The sequence below is a fragment of the Podarcis cretensis genome (assembly GCF_951804945.1).
Source record: "Podarcis cretensis genome assembly, chromosome: 8".
Classification (NCBI taxonomy): domain Eukaryota; kingdom Metazoa; phylum Chordata; class Lepidosauria; order Squamata; family Lacertidae; genus Podarcis; species Podarcis cretensis.
In genome coordinates this window covers 51,684,955-51,700,759 of record NC_137177.1, presented here as the reverse complement: position 1 = coordinate 51,700,759, position 15,805 = coordinate 51,684,955, and the positions used below count along the sequence as shown (strand labels likewise).

General features: G+C 45.3%; 1 protein-coding gene across 4 annotated transcripts in view; it reads right to left on the bottom strand.

Moving 5' to 3' along the window:
- Positions 1-15,805, bottom strand: part of ZNF469 (zinc finger protein 469) — a 281,476-nt gene that overhangs the window by 254,779 nt on the left and 10,892 nt on the right. Inside the window, exon 1 of one of the 4 annotated variants that reach the window (XM_079988671.1) lies at positions 3,890-3,908. The exons of the other annotated variants lie outside the window; for them this stretch is intronic. The gene's annotated coding sequence lies outside the window, so the exon portion shown is untranslated. Of the gene's footprint in view, positions 1-3,889; positions 3,909-15,805 lie in introns of those variants that run through there. 4 annotated transcript variants of the gene reach the window in all.

Here is a 15,805-nt window from a genome sequence, read left to right as displayed (position 1 = left end):
GAGGGTTCCCCCCTGCCAGGATCTCTTAACAGTTGGCTATATGATTCCCCCATAAGTTTCCTACTTGCAGACCCTTCCTTATACTCCATTCATTTATGGGCCAAGGAAAAGGGTCTGCAGTCAGGAAAACATTTGCAGGGTAAGTGGGTGAGAAGACAACGCTCTTTCTCCTATGCACCCAGAGATGTGGTGCAGCAGCAAGGGCCATTCCTATCTCAGAAAGGCATCTAGCTGGAGCCCTCCCTCGTCCCCACTACCCACGGAGTCAAACTCCAAAGTCTGGTCTGAAAGAAATCCTTATGTTTCATTGTGTGCCTCTATGCGCCCGTCTGCTAAACCTTGCAGGTGACCTGACAGCCTCATTTTACCAGATTCAGAAAACAGGCAGGACGAGCTGCAAGCCTGCTTTGGGGAGGGAGGCACTGGCTCAGTGCCGTGTCTATGGTCTTCATATCCAGCCAAGAGCACTAGCTGTGAAGACTCACTCACCATCCTGGGTGATTTAAATAGCAATGAAATGTATATTTTCTGAGAACTGGGACAAAACACTTCTCCAGCAGGGAGGAGGGGGTCCCATAAAACCTGCTACCTGTGTGCTGTCTGCTTTGCGCTTTTCGGCATATATGGAGACATCCAAACGCCACAAGGCAGGCTGGCCGTCAAGGGTGATGGGGAGAGCAGATGGGGAGATGGAAAGCACAATTTTATTTTAAAAAACAATGCTCTCCAGGCTTGGCTTGCACCAACGCAAGGATCTGTCAAGCCACTGCTAAGGAGCCAGAGAGGAGGTGTGGGTGTTAAAGGGGTATAAAACATAATATCCAGAGAAGCAGGAAAAGGTCAATCCGCCGGTATTGCTGCAGAGTATTTCATTTCAGCTTTCAGGCTGTGCAAGCTGATCTTTGGAAAGAAAGCAAGTGAATGCCCATGTGTCAGCTGAGATGTTTCCTGCCACTGTTTACATCTTGGGGGTAGGGAGAAGAGAGAGGGAGAGCGGGGGGGGGGAGGAAAAGAGGCCCAGTGCTGGCTTAATAGAAGCTACAAATCATAGATGAGCACTGTTTTTAATTGCCAGGAATGTTTTGAGTTTTATCCTACCCAGGCCAATGCAATTAGCAGGTATCTTACAGGAAGCACAGTGTTGCATTGTGCAATTTAGGTTAATTAAATGAGAGCCCAATTAAAGGTGGCTTAATTAAATGGCAATTAAATAAATTGCAACTAATTGCTTTTTAATCCCCCTTCATAGCTGAAAGTGAACAAATCAGCCTAACAAGTTGCAGAATAATTTTTGCCCGAGTTTTGCTTGTCCATTTAATGCAACCCTATGAAAATCTTTTGAAGAATCCTTCAGATGTATATGGACAGAGACCGCCTTTCCACCGCCTCACCAAAAATAAATAAATGGTGAAACTGACTTGACACCATTTTCAGCAGAGTTCACTGCAGGCCACAATTCCCATCATGCTATGCTGCCCTATTTCAACTTGCAAACTACAATTCTATCAAATATCACAAAATAGTATGCAAGCTTCAAGCTCTCCAGAACTCTTGAACATCTTCCTAGCTCAGTTTATAATCTAGCCAGATGAAGAATTCTGGAGAACTCAAATGCTTGCTGGTTATTTTGTAACATGGGGTTCGGGATTTTGATCTCGGCTAGCAAGGCTACCTTAACTTTTTGTGTATATATCACCTCAGTGTTTCTTACAAATGGATGAGGATTATCATTTCCATATCGTTCACAATGCTGCACTGAAGCCACTACTTAGGGTGCTCTGCCCCCCGCCCATTTGTCCACTGCAAATAATAGTAGTGCCGGCAGGGGTAGGGGGCAGATGTAGGCAAGCGACTGTAGAGAATGGCGGCCTCTTAGAAAAGCAATTTTGCAAGCAGCTGCTATGGCAGCTCATGGTTCTTTAAAAGAGATATAAGTGATGGCCACTCCCGCTTCCAATATCTTAAGAATCCTGGAAAGAACAAAGGCCTCATTTGCGAAACTGACCGTACTTTTGCAAGAGGCAAAGACTAGGCAACAAGAGACACAAAACCACGCAATGGGGGAATGAATCTTTCTGATCAAAGAATAAAATTAGGCCAGGGAAGATTTCAAATTTTTGACATTGCTCTCATCAGCTTTTCCATCTGTCCTTGAGCACCGAGAGATAGCAAAATACTATTTGGAATAAGAAGAATATTTAAAACACAATATAAATATTGTTGACACTGCCTGCGATATCTCACTCACCAGGGCAAACGTGTTTCATTAATCTTCCCATGCCCTTTTATGCAGGATATCTTATCTTGGGATCACTCCTGAGCTCACTCCATAGGACATCACAAAGCTACAGTTACGCCAATAAAATATGGATTAAGCATTATTAATATTTAACTGATGGACCCAAAGCATGTTCCTAGGGGGTTGGATTTCTGCTTGAATTTTGCTCAGTTCAGAACAGAGGCACTCATCCTCACCCCAATTCTACCTGTGGTACCCAAAATGTGTGTCTCTGTTTTGTTTTGTTTTTGAATATTTGGAAGAGATGTGACAAGAGATGCATTTCTGCCAGAATATTTTAATTGTACTTTTATCATTAGGTAGCTTTTATTTTGTTGTGATCTGCCCCAGGATAACTTATGATGAGGAGTGCTATAGAAATTCTATAAATAAATTGCGAACACATGTATATAAAAGCAGATCCTGTACATCAAAGCACTTGCAGAAGCCCATTTTGCCATGAAGAATTGATCTCTGGTTTGTTGGTCAGTGTAACCAATGTATGATTTCTGTGATTCACTGCATGCTACCAGGATCCAGAACAAACTTGTCCTAAGTGCTGTATGATAGGTAGATGGGTGAATAAATGGATGCAAATGGATTAAAGGGCAGATTGGTGGGTGGGTACATACATACACAAAGAGAGATTTATGGATATAAAACTTATTCACAAAAAGTTCAGTTTATGCCACAATCTACTCAGTTCCAAATACATGTGCATGTCAGAACGCACTCCCCAATCCCACCTGTGCTGCCCAGGGGAGCTTATATCAGTACTTAGAACACATGCATTGCATCCAGAAGTCCAATCTTTGGAATTTCCAGATTAAAAAACATTGGTTCTCAGGTTTGGGGGCCCAAAAAATCCCCAGCCAGAGGTCCTTGAGGTTTCCTGTCCAGCAGAGCAATTGTATGAAAAATATCAAACTAAGAGCATCAGAAGTTGCTGTAAATGCAAGCCTCCATCATCATTCTAGCAACCATTCCCAGAAAGTATCCAAACATTTGCATCTGCAATTTTCCCTGGCCTTCATATAATTCATAAAATAAATACAGATGACTTGAAGCAAAGGCACAGAATCTGGTTTTCCCCCAATGAAAGGTTTTCATGAGCTTGTCAAACATAACTGGTCAAATAGTGCAAGCGGGAATTCCCAAAAGACAATTTCATGATGGCTGTTACCAAGGGGTGCAGGTTCCTTCCAAGATTTTCAAAGGAACCAGAAAAAATAATGCAAGAAACTGAATCTTCTAAGAGGGTGCTGGGGGGTGGGGGTGGCCAAATTAGCATTCTGAAAGAGTATTGAACAAACCCAGGCTTTACAACTGGAAGACAAAATATGTGGATTTCTACATATTTTGGATTCTCCCCCCCCCCCTTATTTGGGCAGTAATTAAGCACATTTGCAATAACACTCACAAAAACGGAGTCTGTTATCTTTGCTGTGTTTTACTTCCCACTTTTATATTGTATTATTTTACTGACAGGAGAGTGTGCAATTCAAACTGTCAAAACATTGCGATAATTATTATAAACTGTTAGGCCACAAATCATCGGCAATCCCCTGTTAAAATAAACATGGGGAAATGATCATATAATCAAGCCCCCACCTGTTTTCAATATCCAACTCCTTTCAGGGGAGTCGCCGTTTCTCTCCTTGTTTGGTTTTTGAAAACACAGCCATCACCGCTCTGTCAGCAACTGGTGCATCAGGGGGCCAAGCCTGGGCCCCTGAGAGATGTCCCTGGGTCCCCCTAGCTGCCAAACTCAGAGGCAAAACAACGGAGGTATGGAGAAAGTGGTGTTTTTGGCAACAGATCTCACTGGCTGGCCGATATTGGAATGGTGTCCATTCCCCGAGATCAATTTCATTGGTACAGGGAAATCTAAAGGGAACTCTTGTTGCAGCAGCCATTAAGCTCAGATCACCGTATATTTAATAGCGCAAGACTTCTTCCCCACCTCCCACCCCCCAAAAAATGAATCATTGGAACTGCCATTTACACCTCATTGTGTTACAATTCCCAACCACCTTGACAAACTATGGTTCCTGGGATTATTCTGGAGAAGCCTTGGCTGCACACACAGACCATACATTTAAGGGACATGGTTGTTATATGAAACAACGGACTGCCATCAGCTGAGCCACTGCAAAGGAGAGCCTCTGGGTGTCTGTGACAAAAATGGAATTGGGGTGGTGATGTAGCACCCTGCTTGTGGTTAACGCTTAGCTGGAATGAAATATTCAACGCAGCAATAGAGAAATTAAAATAGTAATTTATTTGTCAGACAAATAAATATGAGGCACAGTGGTATATGGTTACCAAGCTCTGGCCTGGCCTCCTGCCATTCTGGCCAGCACTTATATTTCCTTAATCCAGCCCCCTTGCTCCTCCTGTGGCTGCCTCTGTCCAATCAGCCTGGTTGAAATTCCTATTGGCTATTTGCTAGAACCAATCACAAAAGATACACCCATTTCCTCTTGCCCTTTTATGGGAATCAAAAAGCTATATATTCTTCTATCTATAAATGACAAATAAGTAGTAATATATCTTACATGTGTCTCAACAAGGAATCTTAATTACCAGCTCACCTCTTGCCCTCCTTGCCCTATTGCCTTCCAAAACAGATGGTTAATCTTGAATTTTTATCTTAAACATATGTCAAGGATTTTGAGTTCACATCAACATTGAGAGATCTCCTTCATTTGAAGGTTTCTAAACAAAAGGACTGACAACCATATATCAGGAGTGCTCGATGGCGTCTCCTGTCTGGCAGGAGGTTGGGCTGGTGGCTGACTTAATTTCAGGATAGTTACAACTCTTACAACTATATGAAATAAGAATCTAGCATTTCTTAAATCCTTTGCATAATTATATTTAAACTAATATATTTAATACATAAATAACCTTTTAAAAGGAAAAGAAATCTTAAAAGGATCTTAGTTTAAGAAAGAAACAGCTTTAGAAAAGACTTCCCAAAAATGTTCTGTTTCTGCCAGCCAGACCAGTTGCTTTTTCACTGCTCTTGACCTTTTTAACCTTAGGAAGAAGATATGGCTCATTTTACTATTTATCCACCCTTAATTTGTAGGGTCAGTGTAACCTTGGCTCTCAGCCTGTAATTCCCTTTTTACGACTTTGAGAATTGTTTTCTGCTATAAATCAGGGGGCCCCTTTGTCTAGGAGTAAAACATTTTGCCAAGGTTCTTAGGCAGCTGCTCTTCTGCCTGGCATGAACATTTGAAAATCTTTAAGCTCATTTTAAAATACAAGCCCTGATTAAACATATAAGCTTTGATAAAAATGCAGGCTTATGATTAGATGCCTCAGTGAGGCCGAAATCAGAGTGAGACCAGAGGCATGTGCAAAAATCCCTTTTTCTATGCCACTATTAAAGAAACAGGCAGCCTAGCATCTTCTTTTGCATCTGGGCCAGTCTGCATAGTGCCTTTGCTACTCACAGAGGCAACAGGAACTGGTCAGGGCTTCTCTTGAGCCTGGGCTCCATCTTACAATTTATTTTGAATGCTTAAGTTTCAGCCTCGGAACAAGAGAAGTAATTCCAAAGAAGAAGATGCATCTGGGCATGTGCAAAGTATCATAAGATGCCCCACCAGTACAGGCAGGCATGGACACACACTCTGGATTTCTATTGACCCTAACATTTCTAGTGCAAATAATGGAAAAATTTACAGTACTAAAAGTCTTTTCGGAAAAAAAAAATGGCATCAGTTTGTTTTTGTCAGCCATATTTAACAACAAAGGAAGGTTGTTGCTCTTTTTCAATGGTGGAACAGGCTCACACTCACATTGAAAAAGATAAGCAAAAAAGAGGTTTTGTAGTACCTTAAATATGAAACATGGGTGGACCACAGTTCATATTAGCAGATGCAAAAGTATTACGCTGAGTATAAATGGTTGGAAGGGCATTGCAAACGGTGAGGTCAGAGCAAAATGCAATGCAGAAAGCAAAGTGATAATAATGTAAACAGTAGTCATCCACAAAACAGTTGCTGGTGATAACACAGGCACCCTGACATTGTATCTTTCTGATGCCACCAGACTCCCTGCAAGAGTCTCACACAGCTGCCACTCTGGAAAGAGTTAACAGAGAGAATTGTTTCAGGATGGGCCCGTGCTGGGGCCAAGTCTGCCATCCAGCTAGGCATTGCTGCGACTCACCAAGGTGCTGCAATCCATCACAGCAACGCTGCGAGCAAACTCAATGCAAAAAGTCAAAGTGAACCCAGCAGAAGCCTCTTGGTGACACGCCTTTTGCAATTGCTGCTGCAGTCAGAGCCCATGATGGAGAGTAGCACCATTAAATAACGCTGAGTGCAGACGTGCTGGAAAGGGACCCATCAACATTCATGAAGTATTGACCTTCAAGTCTCCACCTCTCATGAGTTATGGGCCCTCTCCGACCGCCCCACCCACCCGCCCTTCTGCACTCCCCCACTGGTGTATATAAATTGAGGCAATGATTTATTTGCATCCAGCAAGGAAAAACAAGTGGGATATTTTACATATTTATATCATAAGATAAACCGATACTTAAGCTGATCAAAGTGAGCGGAAGATCTGGAGGCGATTACTGCGGCTATTTGTTTAACAGAGGTCACATTGCACATGGAGTAGGCAAATCGGCAGAGGGCCTGCGGAGCATCTGTTCGGCAGTCTGGGAGAAGGACGGAGACGGCAAAGGCCAGATCCAAAGCCAGAGCAAAGGGGAAAGCTGCGGCCAGAACTTTGGGGCTCAGCAGCCCAAGGACCTCAGCTGAGCCCAACCCTCGGGTCTCTTGAATCACAGGCAAAGGAGCGGACCATGCTGCCATGTTTACACCCAGGGCAAACTACTTGCCAGTCTTGCCCAGGAGTGAGTAACCTGTGGCCCCAGCCTAGTCCCCCACAGGTAGCAGGGAGAGAGAGAGAGAAAGGGGTGGCAGAAAGAGAAAAAGGGGAGGCCTCACCTTGTTTTGGCTCCAACCCTGCTCACTAGTTGCTGTCAATAGGCCTCTCCTCCATGAATTTGTCCCATCCCCCTTTAAAGCCATTTAGGTTGATGGTCATCACTGCCTCCTGTGGCAGTGAGTTCCATAGTTTAGCTATGCACCACATGAAATACTTTCTTTTGCCTATCATGAATCTTCCAGCATTATGCTGCATTGGCTATCCATGAGTTCCAGTGTTATGACAGAGGGATAAAAACTTTCCTCTGTCCACTTTCTCCACGCTATGAATAATTTTTATGAACTTTTATCAGGTCGCTTCTTACTTAACTTTTCACGAAACTAAAAAGTCCCAAACACTGCAAGCTTTCCTTGTAGGGGAGTCGCTCCATCCCCTTGGTCATTTAGATTGCCCTTTTCTGAACGTTTCCCAGCTCTACATTATCCTTTTTGAGGTGAGGCGACCAGAAGTGCACACAGTATTCCAAATGATTTGTAAGACTCACATGCCTCAGTCTCAAACTCCTGTGAACCTGGGCCAGTGGTGGCAGTTCCCAAACAGGGGAGACAGCAGTACTAGATAGAAGCAAGGGGAGCCTAAGTAGAAGAGCCTCACTGGACCAGAAGAAGGTGGGTTCACCCTATTCCAGCATCCTGTTTCCCCACTGGCTAATCAGTGCCTCCTGCTGATACGCAGGTGTGCAGCAAACTCCCACTGCCTGTGCCACTTTTAGGGCACTTGAGATGCAAGGCTGGCTATCCACTGCCTTACTCCAAACCATTCTTGCATTCAGCTGCCGCCCCTTGTTGATATGCTTGCCCCTGAGCCTTTGAGCCTGCCACTTAACATTACTCAACTGTCAATGAGCCACTTAACAGGCGGCTAATGAAATGCACAAGAAATTAAGCAGATCGTTCATTGTCAACCGCTCATCCCCCAGAGGGCACACAGTCAGATTTCACTGGTCAATCAGGAGAAACAAATGGGCTTATTCCCATTCATGCCGCTAACAGATTAGGCTCTAGAAAAACAAACTTTAGAGGGTCCAAGGCTTGTGAAGGTGGAGAGAGAAGCAAAGATGGCATAGCCAAGTAGAATAAAGAGCAACAGCCACCCCCAAACATAGATATGTAAGATTACACAGCCACCATTTCTCAGTAACCAGTGTACCCTCAAGTGTACATGGGTGTTTTTTAAAAGTAATTATTTTGATTCCCAGGTTGAGAGTCTGAATTTCAGCCTGTACAATGAGATAATGGAGAAAACTCAAATTTAGGGATCATATCAACCTTTGAACCATACTGGGAATGGAATCAAAGTATAAACATTCATTAATAACAGGTTCAAACTCTAAATAACTCTTTCAACAGAAATCAGCCCAAACAAACAAGATAATGAAATAATGAAGGGCGGGGAGAGAACAGTCTCCTTGCTTCACTGAACTTTAGACAAGCTTTTCATATTAACTCTGGGGGTGCTAATCACAGGCTGGGGAATTCAAAATGGACCTTACTTTCACTCTGCTCATATCTGGCCACAATCTGGCCATTCTGCCTCTCCAAGGTACCAGCAGCTCATTCCTTGCTCACTTCTTACCCAGTGTAGTCTAGGTGTGGGGAACCTTTGGCCCTCCAGATGTTGCTGAACTATAAATCCCAATGGCCAGGGATGATGGGAGTTGCATTTCAGAGGTTCTGGAGGGTCAAAAGTTCCCGACACTCAACATAGCTGAGGGGTGTCCTGCTGGCCACATTGTTGTTGTTGTTGTTTAGTCGTTTAGTCGTGTCCGACTCTTCGTGACCCCATGGACCAGAGAACGCCAGGCACTCCTGTCCTCCACTGCCCCCCGCAGCTTGGTCAGACTCATGCTGGTAACCTCGAAAACACTATCCAACCATCTCGTCCTCTGTCGCCCCCTTCTCCTTGTGCCCTCCATCTTTCCCAACATCAGGGTCTTCTCCAGGGAGTCTTCTCTTCTCATGAGGTGGCCAAAGTACTGGAGCCTCAGCTTCACAATCTGTCCTTCCAGTGAGCACTCAGGGCTGATTTCCTTCAGAATGGAAGGAAAAGCTGGCCACATAGTCCAGCTTTTAACCAACAAGCTGAGCCAGTTCCAAAACAAGACCAGAGGCTTCCAATGACACATAAGCCAATGGAAATAGCATGTTTTTATGTGCTTTGTTTCCATCCCTTAAGCTTGACTTGATTGCACTGTGTTTCCCCTCCTATACACAACATCTCAGCTCAATAATCAACATTAACACACTTAACAATTTGTATGAGCCTCACCTCCAACTACTATCAAAACAAAAAAAATTCCTTCCAGTAGCACCTTAAAGACCAACTAAGTTAGTTCTTGGTATGAGCTTTCGTGTGCATGCACACTTCTTCAGATACACTGAAACAGAAGTTTCCAGACCCTTCTATATAGTGAGAAGGTGGGGAGGGGTATTACTCAGAAGGGAGGTGGGAATGGGTGATTGGCAGATAGCTGTGATGAGCCTGTTGACGACTCTTAACGACTGCAATAGGTCTTACAGGAAAAAGCAAGGGGTGAGAAGGTGAAAAATGGCTTTGTCATGTATAATGAGATAAGAATCCAAGGTCTTTGTTCAGACCAGGACTCTCCATGGTTTTAAGTTTGGTGATAAGTTGCAATTCAGCAGCTTCTCTTTCCAGTCTATTTCTGAAATTCCTTTGTAGTAAAACAGCTACTTTGAGATCTTGTATAGAATGTCCTGGGAGATTGAAGTGTTCTCCTACTGGTTTCTCTGTCTTGTGATTCCTGATGTCTGATTTATGTCCGTAAATAAATCTACTATGTTAGGGTTGGGGGGACTGGATCTGGCCTGGTGACTGGATTCATATCTCCCTGCCCCCAACCCCAAGGGCCAAATAGGTTAGCTGGGCTGTGGCTGTCACCTTGGCCCCTTTCCTCAAGGTGTCAGGGTTATTTTCAGGAAAGTGGGTTGCTGGCATTCCTGCCCTTTGACCAAAGGCTTGAAGAGCCCCGCCATGACAACCAATAATGCTCTGCTGGCATTTAGCTTTAACTCTTCAGGGCCAGCAGTGCTTTTCAGGGGAAGCCCTAGTCTGCTTGCCGGTAGCCGGAGGGAACTTGTAGGTCAGCAGAGGAGCTAGTATTTTGCTCTTTTTGATTTGCAAACCTTAGGAGGGAGATCATCTCAAGCTATTGATGGCTGGTCATGTCTGGTGATCAGGTCTCCAGACCCAACACATGAAGTTGGCCAAAGGAGACAGAGGGAACAAAAATAACAGGAAAGTGTATGACTTTCTCTCAGAGACTTCGAGGATACTTCTTCAAGGCAAAAATAATAAAAAATAAATAAAAGCAAAAGACGGAACACATTCAGTAAGAGCATAAGAAGAAGCTGCTGGATCAGGCCAAGGGCCCACCCAGTCCAGCATCCTGTTCTCACAGTGGCCAACCAGATGCCTCTGGGGAACCCTCAAGCAGGATCTGAGCAGTAGAGCACTCTCTCCTCCTGTAGTTTCCAGCAATTGGTATTCAGAAACATTACAGTTTCTGACTGTGGAGGCAGAGCACAGCCAGTCGATAGCCCTTTCCCCCATGAATTTGTTTAATCCTCTTTTAAAGCCGTCTAAGTTGGTCGCCATCAATGCCTCATGTGGGAGTGAGTTCCATCGTTTAACACAACACACTCCTGCAGTTTAGCACACTTGTCTGCCCCCTCTTTCTTACACAGCATAGCCCCGGGGGCTTCAAAGGCTCAGTGCGCTTACTTAAATAAGCTTTCCTAATGTGCAAACAACACCAGGGCAATAGCAGTGGGATTAATACCCAAGACTTCTAGAAAGTGAATGTTTCCAGTTCCTTTGTTTTGGCTTCCAATGGAGATTTCAGAAGAGGAAAAGAAGTGTTTGGGTTGGTTGTGTGAGTGAAGGTTTGGCCAGCAGCAGCAGCAGCATATGGAGAGAATGAAATCAGCAAATTACAACACACCAGTAAAACAAGTGTATGCCTGGCCTGGATGGAGAACACAATTGTTGCAGGCTCAAATATTTGCTGTGGGTGGGTGGTTGTGTGGGTGGGTGTGCACGCGAGCGCGCGCACACCCACACACACAATGTGTCAACATTTGGAGTCACTCATCCTTTTGTGCATAAAACAACATTTAAGATGCTTCCTCTTGTGGTCCTTTCAATGCTGAAGAGTCTCCTGCTCTGTTTGCACAGTTTAAACTAAACAACACCTGTAAAGGCTGCTTGTACCATGTAAGATGTGGGATTTGGGGAAATTTTAATTTTAAAATGTGTACGTTGCACCTGGTAGCTTGGCATCAAAGCCCCCCTTTTGCAAGCCAATGAAGCACAGAGCAAAAGTTTACTGCTTCCCCCGCTGCCCAAAGAAATGAAGCTGTGCAGCCCTCAGCTTCATTAAGTGAGAGCGAAAAGGGATGGAGCTAAGTCGTAAATAGTAGCAGGAGGAGAGACACATTAGGCATCTCAGGCAAAGAAGAACAGACATGTTTTCGACCGAGATTTGAAGAGAGATAAAGGCGGAGGCCGTTCCAGATGGCAGGAGGAGCCGCCACCGCCAAGAGGCAAACATGTGAGGGCTGGGCAGCTGCCTGATGCCAAACACATGGTCACCTGCTGTTGGGATGGGGAAAGGGCCAAACCAAGGAAACAGAAGGGTTAATGGAAGCCAGGGCTCTCTGGAGGAACCTGCCTGCAATGCTGGGGAGGGGAGGGGCTCCAAGCATGTCCTGCTTTGGCCCCAAGGAGATTCAGGTCCAGCCCTTTGCACTTTCTTCCCCCTGATCTGATGTGTCTTGCTCTCACCAGCCAGGAGGAGGGCAAGAGGGTGGGGGCAATGCAGAGGCCTGTGTTTTGAACACCAAGATTCCACTTCAGTAGGGATGGGCAATTATTTTCAAATTTAACTTATCCCCATTTCCTACACTTCCACTCTAAAGTTTAGTTGCCCACATTTCCACATCAGTTTGCAGATCTTAAAGAAAGCCCTCATAAAAATTCAGCAGTATTTTAGTGCCAAGTTCTCTTAATAAACACATTTTTGCATGCCGTTTTGCACAGACATTTTTGCAAAGCAACTTCCCCTTATATAATGCAGTTTTTGAATGTTATTTTCAATGATACATACATTTTGATGCACACATTACTCTAGCACAGGGGTCAGCAACCTTTTTCAGCCATGGGCCAGTCCACCGTCCCTCAGACCATGTGGTGGGCCGGACTATATTTTTTTTGGGGGGGGGGATGAACAAATTCTTATGCCCCACAAATATCCCACAGATGCATTTTAAATAAAAGCACACATTCTACTCATGTAAAAACACGCTGATTCCCAGACCGTCCATGGGCCAGATTGATAAGGCGATTGGGCCACATCCAGCCCACGGGCCTTAGGTTGCCTACCCCTGCTCTAGCATATGCATTTGGATGGAGAAGTGGGTTGCAAAATTTGGAGGAGTTGTTAATTCTGACAGATGGCTGTGTTTCAGTTTGTGCATTGTATCAGAAAGTGCAAATTAGGCACGTTCACCTTTAAATGCAAACCAAAATGAATTTCTTCCCCCATCCCTCCTCTTTCGTACTCCCCCTCCCCTCACAGCAACCTTTTCCCTCTCGGCCTTTCTGCACAACTGCTCTCAAGGCTACGAGTCTACAGAAAGGAGGAGGCTGAACAACAGGCAAGCTGCCCAGTATAAGCCAGAAGGAAAAGCAGCATTTGGATCAAGGGAACTGCAGATTTTGATGGTAGGTGCACCATGCCCTGGACAATAGGTTCAGATGCAACCATCTTCTGAAACGATTAGAATATCCACAAGCTGTCTGTACGGGTCTCACCTGACCATGGGAAGCAGCCACAACTCAGTGGCAGACACCATGGCTCCTAGATCCAATCCCTGGCACCTCCAGTTAAAGACTCTCAGGAAACCTGGCTGGAAATGATGCTTCTCTCCCTGGGTCCTCAGAAAGCCCCTGCTGACCACAGCAGACAATGGCTGGGTAATCAGGCTGATGGCAGGTCCTGCTTGAAGGCTTCCCATTAGGGTATTAGGCTGGCCACTGGATGCTGGACTACCTGTAGATGAGCCCCCTTTGGCCTGATCCGGCTTCAAGACTCTTCCGGGGAGGACTTTGGTAATATGATGCCCTGAGCAAGGACAATTCCCCCCATATAAATAGAAGTTGTTTATCATGATTATGATTCTGCACCCTGTGCAGGGGAACCACCTACACTGCCTTAAATCTAGCACTTACTCTTACACTCTTATGATTTAGCTCACTATTTTAATGCAAAATTCTTAGGAAGAGCAGCACAAGCCTTCCATGTTTTTCTTTCCTCTGGAGGGAGGCTCACACAAGGGACACCGGTGGCTTTGTATGCTAACACAAACCCCACCACAAGCCAGCTGAATCCCCCACGAAAGATGTGAAAATTTCACATCATCTGCACCAAGGCCATGTGAATTTTCTTCCCCCGTCAGATCCCCAAGCAACTCCTTGCTCTGGGAAAGGAGATTCCTTTTTTGCAAAAGGGACCCATCAAGCAGGTGGTTTTGCCTCTTCCTATTCATTCCCATGCATTCATTTGGAGCATTCGGCTTCCTCTTCAGGAAAGGGTGGAGAGAGGTAACTGCAGCCATCTGTCTCCTCTCAGGCCACTCCATTCCAGGCAGCAGCAGGAAGAGCAGCAAGAGCAGCAGGTGGGATCTTGCGTGCAGAGCACGGGCAGTCAGAAAGGGCCCCCGGGGAAGGCTTGGAAAGGAGAGCAAATAAAACCTTTTCTGCTCTCAGGTTTGGAAGAGCACAGAGGGAGGCTGATGTCAAAAGCTGATGGTGGGGTGGGGGAGTGCCTGTTTCCTTGCCAGCCGTTGTTGTCAAGACCCAGATTGCTCTGCAAGCAAACACACCCAGCGCCAAGACACTGCTTCTCGCGCCCAGCTTGTCATGTTTGGGTTGAAGTCCTTTTCTTGACAAGACAGAGGCTCTTGCACACCCAACCCAAACCCACCCTCAGGACCGATGCTGACTCACATCTGGATGCAGCCCCTGAGCTGGGGGTTCACAAGGAGGCCCTGCCCTTTGCTCAAAGCTCTCTCCAAGCGGCACATTATCAGATCAGGAAAGGCTGGCCAAGATGGCAAGGCAAAGGACTGGCTGCCATGGCTGCTGCAGCAACATTAAACTGCTATTAACGCTTTCTAATCTGAAGGGGGAAGGGGGAGGCCTCCTTGGAGCCACTCACAGCTGTCTCTGATTAACATTTAGTGCATTTAGATGTCATTCCCATTTAAAATCCTGTAGCCATCTCTCAAGTCCCTTTGGAAGGTGCTGACGCAATTGTGTGAAAACTTAAAAGCCCATAAACAAACTCATCCATCACCTGCTTCATGACTAATGGGTGTCCGCAACAGAAACTCAGCTAAGAAAATGGACTCAGCTTTGCAAATAGCGCATCCTGAAGACATCACCATGCTCAAACACATTCAGATTTATGTCTCACTTCAGATACCTAAACTAGAACTGCAATCGCCACACACCAGTGGTGGTGGGAATTTTGCAGGCTCTTGAAGGTACAAGGCCAGCCAGCAAATGCTCCTGCAGAGTTCCCACCAAACAAGGCTTCAGTGGGAGACATTTCCTGGGGATTATGGCCCTGTGCCCTCCCCCTTTTATTAGTTTTCAGCTTTTACATGCCAAGTGTACATTATTGTGGGAAAACAACCCATAAACTCATGTTGGTTTCCAAGATGCTTGCATATTCAACGGCTCAATCAGACTTGAAAGAATCAGAAAACTGCAAAATCAGGATTTACAGATTCAACCATTTCATTGTCAGGTTCTACACTTAAGCAGGAAGAACCAACTGCACCAATATAAGATGGGGGCACCTGGCTTGCCAGTAGTACATGGGAAAAGGATCTAGGGGTCTGGTAGACCACAAGCTTAACCTGAACCAACCGTGTGATGCAACGTGCGGGGGGGGGGGGGCGACCCCTAATGCTATTCTAGACTGCATTAACAGAAGTCTAGTGTCCAGAACAAGAGAAGAAATAGTCCCACTCAATTCTGCCGTGGTCAGACCACACTTGGAGTACTGTGTCCAGTTCTGGCCAGCACAATTTAAGAAGGATATTGACAAGCTGGAACATGTACAGAGAAGGGCAACCAAGATAACAAAGGGTCTGGAAACCAAGCCTTATGAGGAACGGTTGAGGGAGTTGGGTATGTTCAGTCTGGATAAGAAGAGACTGAGAGGAGATATGATAGGCATCTTCAAATATCTAAAGGGCTGTCACATGGAAGATAGAGCAGAGGCTAGGACCTGAACCAATGGATTCAAGTTACAAGACAACAGATTCTGACTAAACACCAGGAAGAACTTTCTGACAGTAAGAGCTGTTCAACAGTGGAATGAAGAAGGTGGCGGACTCTCCTTCCTTGGAGGTTTTTAAGCAGAGGTTGGATGGCCATCTGTCATGTATGATCTAGCTGAGATTCCTGCATTGCAGGGAGTCCCTTCCAGCTCTACAATTCTATGATTCGTTCTGAATCTAA